The sequence below is a fragment of the Orycteropus afer genome, unplaced genomic scaffold (assembly GCF_000298275.1).
Source record: "Orycteropus afer afer isolate SDZICR_OR568_19922 unplaced genomic scaffold, OryAfe1.0 scaffold00055, whole genome shotgun sequence".
Lineage (NCBI taxonomy): Eukaryota > Metazoa > Chordata > Mammalia > Tubulidentata > Orycteropodidae > Orycteropus > Orycteropus afer.
In genome coordinates, this window is record NW_006921642.1 from 756,924 (window position 1) to 764,260 (window position 7,337).

Here is a 7,337-nt window from a genome sequence, read left to right on the forward strand (position 1 = left end):
TGGCTGTGGTGGGTTGTACAAGAGAGGATAGTTACTGTCTTAAAATTCCCATCTGTTCATAGCAGTCAAAACCAGAGTAAACATTTGGAAAATAAAAACACAATTATTCCTCTTGGGTTTCTTTAAAAAAAAAAAAGAAAGAAGAAGCATGTTTTCTTAAGGTTTAGAAATGAAAACTAAGTTGCACAATGAAATGGAGAAATCCTTGTCTATTGCACACTGGAGGAAAGGACTGAGACTGTGGTCTTCCTAGAGGGCATAACAATCTCATTTAGTTCAACTCAACATGCCCTTAAGCACCCTTCCATGGTAAATTTAGCACTGTATATGATTTAGCCCTGGAATGAGTGATAATAATGATGTGAACCTAGCTTAGCCTAGCTTAGTGCTAGCCACAGGGCTCAGTAAATATTTTTCTGTTATCTTAGTGTAAGTTTTTTATCTTTTAAAAATAATATATGCCTATAGTAGCAAATTCAAACTATCTAGGGTGTTGTAAAGTGAAATCTGAGACTCCTTCCCTTATTTGTTCCCTTGGAGATAATCATTGTTGGCAGCTTGGTGTTCACAGTCCATAATTTTTCTATGCATATCCAAATATATGATGCACAAAAGTAATAGAATATTGATGTGAATAATCACTATACAAAGAGCTCTGGTAGAGTAGTGTCTAAGGCACTTGACTGCTAACCAGGAGGCTGGCGGTTCAAACCCACCAGCTGCTCCTTGGAAAGAAGGTTGGGCAATCTACTTCCATAGAGATACTGCCTCGGAAACCCAAGGAGGAATTGCTATGAGTTGAGTCTGACTCCACAGCACATAACAAAAACAACAATCATTATACAACTTTAGACAAAATAAATATTTCAAAGTTTTCTTTACTGTCTTCCTCCTTTCCCCAACAAATCCATTGTTTCTTACTCTCATCCATTTACCTTCATATATGTATGCACATATACATATGCATACACATATATAAATGCATTTTATTTTTTGTTCAACTATAAAAGTAATACATGTTCACTGTAGAAAATAAACACAAAAAGTACAGATAAGCCAAATCCCACTAAGCGTAGGTGTTCTGGTTACCTAGTGCCACTCTGACAGGAATACACCACAAATGGGATGGTCTTAACAAACAGGAGTTTATTCTCTTACAGTTTGGAGACTTTTAAGTCCAAGTTCAAAGTGCCAGGCTCTAGGGGATGTGTGAAAGGCCCTCACCCTTGGGCTTCAGCTCTGTCTCCTGCTCCCGGCCCACCAAAGCTAGAGGCTTTTCTTTACTCAGACAGCTGCTGGCTGCTGAGGCTGAGAAGTCCAAGGTTGACAAATAAAATGGCACAGTCCCGATGTTACCAGACCACATGGCAGGCCATTAATTCAAGTCCATTGTAAGTTCCAAGGTCGGCAGAGCATGGCAGGCTGCTGAACAATAAGATGGCTATATGCAGGGTCCAAGCATGCAATAGACTAGAGACCATTCTGAAAGCTTCCCCTTAGATACAGGAAGCAAACCACATACTCAAAGGCAGCTACTCAGCTGCTCACAGTAGATTCCACCATGGAGTTGATTACCAGTCTCATCATGGGGAATACTACATCCAGCTGCCCAACAACTCAACCAGGCCTAGCCAAGTTGACACAAAAATATAACCACTACAGTAAGTAAGCACTATTAATACCATGGTGTTTTGCCTTTCTAATCCTTTTTCTACACATACTTTTTGTTTTGTTTTTAAAATTTTATTTTGCTTTGTTCTGTATTTTAAAGTACATCTTTCAAATGTTTTTTTATTTTAAGTACATCTTCTTTTGAGAAGTACTCTTATTCACCTAAAATAGTATTTAATACAGAATGTATTTGTATGCTGGTAAATATTCAGCTTTTGTATCAATTTTTAATGGAAATGTAATATTCTGTTTTAGCATGTATATTTTGTTGAGGTCTTTTCCCTATCTAACTCCAAGTTTCTAATAGCCTGGCTGGCAAAATTTGAATTGTCCAGTTCTTACTGGTCTTAGGTTGCTTATCGCTCCCAGAAACCCTCTCTTCTCATGACTGCGATCATTTATCTCATTTCTCAGTTCCTAAGGACAAGCATTCAGGCCTTTCAAGATGTTTTGTAATCTTGCCACTGAGTAATGGGAGAATGGAAGAAGTCATGCTTGCAAATTTCAACGGGGGCTTTCTGGAGACCCATTCCCATTCTTCTCATCTAACTCTAAAGCAGTCTTTATTGGTTTAGATTTTTTGGGGGTCATATTTTGTGGTTGGCAACATTCCCATGTTGTACCCTAAAGATGAGTGTATTTTGCCCACATTTTCTCTTCCATGACTCACAGCCTTTCCTAAGGGCTCTAATGCTCCCCAACTTCATAGTGATGCAATTTGAAAAACTTACCAAAAGTATGAAATCTTGAGATGAGCCTAAATGTTTGCTTAAGTGCTCCAGTTACAATAGTGTCTTAAAATCCTGACATGAATGTCATGGTCTTTTTGTAACAGCATTACTTTCATTGTTTCTTATTTATTTTTCAGATCTCTAGAAATACTAGGGTCTTTAAGAAGGTGTTTTCACAAGTCTACTCTTTGCAGGTGTTGTATGAAAGGAGAGAAGGTTAGCACTCCCCTTGACAAGGATGGAAGAGGCCCTTGGGCCTTACAACACGCATAATTAAGGCATTGCCACCTACTTTGTGGAATCTAACCATGGTTTAGGAGCTCTGGTAGCATAGTGCCTAAGGCACTTGACTGCTAACCAGAAGGCTGGTGGCTCAAACCCACCAGCCACTCTTCGGAAAGAAGATGGGGCAATCTACTTCCTTAGTGATACTGCCTCAGAAACCCAAGGAGGGTCGCTATGAATCGGGTCTGATTCGATGGCATATAACAACAACAATTCTTTGCTGGTGTTAATTTTGATTCCTGTGAGAGTTTTAACCACCAACTTTTCATTTAGTAGTCCAGACCTTAACCACTGCACCACCAGTACTCCTTATGGGATACTTAGAAAATGTCAGGTCATTTAAGAAGTCAGTTGACATGATAAAGAGTAGATTACTGGGGAAAGAGAGGTGCAAAGGAAAGTGTAGTCAGAAAGACAGAAAATAGGGATGATCAAGGAGGGTATGAAAGAAGGAAGTGGGTAACAAGGTCACAGGTCACAAGATGGAAAGACTAACATAGCTGTTAGATTGGGCAACTCTGAGGTCACGGGTGAACTTGGTGTAGAGAAGCGTCAGTGTGTGTGGTGGGAGGGAGTTTACTGGAGTGGATTGAGAAATGAATGAGTGGTGAGGAAGTGGGCACTGATGATGCTAATGACTCTTTGCAGAATGTTGGAAGCAACAAAAGGGAGAGAAATGACAGTTATCTAAGGAGAAGAAAGTTGACTTTATCTGTAAACATGCAAGACATTCTCTGGTTTCTGTCCTCACTGGTTCCTTACTCAGGAACATTTGACAGTTTGATGAAATTGATGAAGTGAGTTTGGCTTCCATATTTTAAAAGTTTATGGATTTTTGGATGAAGCAAGGGGCAATGTGCCAAATGTGAGTGATCAACAAAGTGGCACTGAGGATAAGGAAGGCATAGAGAGGTACATACAACAAAATGAACACTTTTGCAAGCACAGTACTGCGTTGTCAGTAATGGCAAGCATTGATCTACATACAGGTGGATAAATGAGTGGACAGGCTGAATGATCAGATATGTCTAGGCAGGGGGTAGTGTACCCATGATAGGGTTAGGAGACAATGTTTCTACATGTGTATTTGTATGTAATGTAAGAATGTCCAGGTATATAGTGGAGCTGACAAGGGGCAAGATTGTGGTGGCTTCTTGGCCAGCTTCCTGGAGGGAGTGAGTAGTTGGACCTGTGGGCTCAGGACCATGGTCGCAGGGGACAGACATCAAGCTCAACTGGCATAACATACTACACAAAAACATTGTTCTGCATCCTACTTTGGTGAGTAGTAACTGCATCTTAAAAGACTGCAAGCAGCCATCTAGATGCAATGATGAGTCTCTCCTCATCCACAGCAAAGAACAAAGAAAACGAGAGACATATGGAAACAATTAGTCCAAGGGACTGGTAGACCATGCGATCCTCAGCCTATATGACCATGAGACCAGAAGAACTAGATGGTGCCTGGCTATGACCATCAACCACTCAGAGGGGGATCGGTGCAGGAGATCTTAGATAGAGTGAGAAAACAATGTGGAACTAGATTCAAAATCATGAAAAAAGACCAGGTTTGCTGGTCTGGTAGAGCCTGGTGAGACCTCTGAGACTATGGCCCCTAGCTACCCTTCAGGTCTGGAATTGAACTCACTCCTGCAGGTTCCAGCCAAACACATATTCATATGGGGAGAACATTTAAATCAGGTAGTACGCTCCTCAGATCAATCAATTATGGGAGAACAGGAGGGCAGTGTTTGCACAAGAAGATAGCTGGGGGTGGGGGTAGTGACGGGAGGGAAGGACACAGAAAGAGGTAACTACAGGGAGGAAGTGGGAAGAGACCTATTACTCTGTGGGGAATTGAAGTCAGTGTCATGAGACAAAATGCATATGAACTGCTGTGTGGAAAATGAAATTGCTCTGTAAACTTTCACCCAAATCACAATAAAAACCTTATGGGTTTTCATCTGGTAGGGAGCAGTTCTATACCAGAGCTGTAGTATCCAGAATCCTCTTGGACACTTCTTTTCCATCTGATGTTATATATTCAGTGTAAATGAGGGCAATGATCTACTTTGGTCACTCTCCCCAGAAGTTCTCAATCCAATAAGAGAAACAGACATATAAATGGATACAAATTATGAGTCCAGAGGACAGACTGATTATATGGAAGGGGATTGTTTTGTTGAATGAATAAGAGTTTTCAGGGCAATAGGGGTCAGAGGTCCAGGCTGATATTGGAAGGGATGTGGGCTGAACTGAGAATCAAAATTCCACAGTGAAATCATCCTCTGTTTGAAAATTTGGAGAAATTCCATGTATTTCAGAAAGAGGCCAGCGATGACTGAAAAAGCAGACTGGAGCCAGTTTGAGAACCTAAGGAAGCTAATGTATCCAGCTACCTACTCACTGCCATCAAGTCAATTCCAACTCACAGTAAATCTATAGGGCAGAGTAGAACTGCCCCATAGGGTTTCCTAGGCTGTAAGTCTTTACAGAAGTAGACTGCTTCATCTTTCTTCTGTAGAGCAGCTGGTGGGTTCAAACTGCCAACCTTTTGGTTAGCAGCCAAATGCTTTTAACCACTGCACCACCAGAGTCTGTGTGTCTAGCTAAGGAGTATGCTATTTATCCTGCAAGTTTATAGGCAGCTCTGTTTTAAATTAAGTAGCAGTATATACATTGCTTCAAATTCTGGTTTTGAATGTTTAAGCCAGATACTTGCTTGGGAGTAGATAAAATGTTTATAAGAGCACAATGATTTGATGAGCAAATTGTAACCATCTGCATGTACACAGACGTGTGAAGCACAACCAAATTTTATGCCTTGTAATTTGGAATGATGTTGTGCAGCAATTCCTTGGTGATTCTAGATAAACAGAAAGAGAAACAACAGTGGCTGTCTTTTTCTTCTGTGGACTGCTTGCATCCTTGGACTTGGGGTAGACTTTATGGGCAGCTTGGGCATGTGTCTGGGAACTGTGGCATGGCTCTGCCTTTCCCACCTAGTGTTCATAAGCAAAGGATTTAACCTGTCAAATCCCTTTCTGTACAATTTCCTTCTGTAAAACTGAATGGTAAAGCCTACTTCCCCAGGCTTTTGTGAGGTTTAGTTGATATTACATAGATTTTTTTTTTTAAATGATATTTCTGCATTTTCCTTGAATTTTTTTTCAAGGCTTCTAAGGGCTTCCATTTTGATAGTTGTAGAATATTAAAAACTAATTAAAATGTTTGGCAGTTCCCCAAATGTTAAACAGAATTACCGCATTACCCCACACTTTTACCTCTAGAATGAAAAAGAGAAACAGAAGCATATGTTCACACAGAGAGTTGCATGTGAATGTTCATAGCAGCATTTTTCAAAATGGCTAATGTTTTGGTTACCTACTGTTGCCGTAACAGAAAGATCACAGGTGGGTGCCTTAATGAACAGGAATTGATTTTCTCACAATTCCATAGGCTAAAAGTCCAAATCAGAGTCTCAGCCAAGTTAATTCCTTCCTTGTTGGTAGCCCTGAGCATTCCTTCATTCCTTGGCTTATAGACAATCCTCCTGTGGCCTCTGTCTTCTCCCACACACTATCCTACACTTGCATGACCTCACTCACATGACAAAAGAAACCCATTTCCAAATAGGATCATATCCACAACTACAAGAGCCAGGAATTCACATTTTAGAGGGACACAATTCAATCCATAACAGCTAAAAACTGGAAAAATGCAAATGACCACCAACTGGGAATGAATAAACAAAACATGATATATCTACACAAGGAAAAGGAGCTCTAGTGGCATAGTGCCTAAGGCACTTGACTGCTAACCAGAAGGCTGGTGGTTCAAACCCACCAGCCGTTCCTTGGGATGTAAAGTTGGGCAATCAACTTCCATAGTGATACCACCTTGGAAACCCAAGGAGGGGTTGCTATGAGTCAGGTCCAAATCGACAGCAGGGCTTTTTTTTTTTTAATACAAGGAAATATTGTGCAGAAATCAAAAAGAACAAAGTACTGGTACATGCAACAATATGGATTGACCTTAAAATGCAATGTGTAAAAGTAGCTAGACAAAGAAGATTCCTCTTATATGCAATTTCTGTTGTTGTTATTTGCTGTCGAGTCGCCCCCGACTCATAGCGACCCCTCCTTGGGTTTCCGAGGCAGTATCACTACAGAAGTAGGATTGCCCAACCTTCCTTCCGAGGAGTGGCTGGTGGGTTTGAACCGCCAGCCTTCTGGTTAGCAGTCAAGTGCTTTAGCCACTATGCTACCAGAGCTCCCAATTTCTATAGAAGGTAAAACTAGAAGGGCAAACATGTCAGTACTTGCCTGGGACTGGAGCAGGAGAGGGGATTGATGGCCAAGTAGCAAGGATGAATGTTGGGATGATGGAAGTGTTCTGAAACTGATGGTAGTGATAGCTGAACAACTGGACAAATTTACTAAGAAACTCATTGAACTGCATACTTAAAATGAATACTTTTTATGGCTTGAAAATTATATCTCAAGAAAGCTGCTAGAAACGGGTAAAAACTTTTCCGCTTTTCTAGAGCAGCAGAGCACCACTCATCTGTCAGTTTGTTGTACTGTGGTGGCTTGCATGTTGCTGTGCGGCTGGAGGCTATGCCACCAGTATTTCAAATACCAGTAGGGT

General features: G+C 40.9%; 1 non-coding gene across 1 annotated transcript; it reads left to right on the forward strand.

Moving 5' to 3' along the window:
- Window positions 1-2,596: 2,596 nt before the first annotated feature.
- LOC122149859 lies at window positions 2,597-2,718 on the forward strand. The gene has a single exon (XR_006163370.1). It is a non-coding gene; the product is annotated as a U6atac minor spliceosomal RNA (small nuclear RNA).
- The last annotated feature ends 4,619 nt before the right edge of the window (window positions 2,719-7,337 follow it).